At 75.2% G+C, this 375-nt stretch overlaps 1 protein-coding gene across 1 annotated transcript in view; it reads left to right on the top strand.

Annotated features, from left to right (window-relative positions):
• The first annotated feature begins 94 nt into the window (after window positions 1-94).
• ALG12 (ALG12 alpha-1,6-mannosyltransferase) overlaps window positions 95-375 on the top strand; it is an 11387-nt gene continuing 11106 nt past the window's right edge. The window contains exon 1 of the mRNA XM_006157591.3: window positions 95-273. The gene's annotated coding sequence lies outside the window, so the exon portion shown is untranslated. The remainder of the gene's footprint in view (window positions 274-375) is intronic.

The raw sequence follows: 375 nt of genomic DNA on the forward strand, positions 1-375 counted from the left end.
ACGGGCGGCGGCCAATGGGAGGACCCCGAGTCAGCGTCCCGGGAGGGCCGGGGGGCGTGACAACCTGAGCCCGTCCCCGCGCGCGCGGCCCGCGGCCCGTGGCGGCCATCTTTACTTCGGGCAGAGAGCGCGCTCCTTCGCGACAGCGGCCCTCGACGGCCATGTTAGGTTGGGGCAGGGCCTTCCTTCTCAGTGCTCCGTTTCCACTGCGCCGCTTCCGCCGAGGGCAGCGCGTGCGACGCGCTCCGAGGAAAGGCGCCGTAGTAGGGAGAGGTCAGTGCGCCCGGGGCTCTTGGGGCGGGCGGCGAGCGGGAACGCGACCCCAGCTCTCGGGACGCGCGGCGGGGCCCCGACCGGCGGGGGGCGTCCGCGGTT

This window comes from Tupaia chinensis, unplaced genomic scaffold (genome assembly GCF_000334495.1).
Source record: "Tupaia chinensis unplaced genomic scaffold, TupChi_1.0 Scaffold000548_1, whole genome shotgun sequence".
Classification (NCBI taxonomy): Eukaryota; Metazoa; Chordata; class Mammalia; order Scandentia; family Tupaiidae; genus Tupaia; species Tupaia belangeri.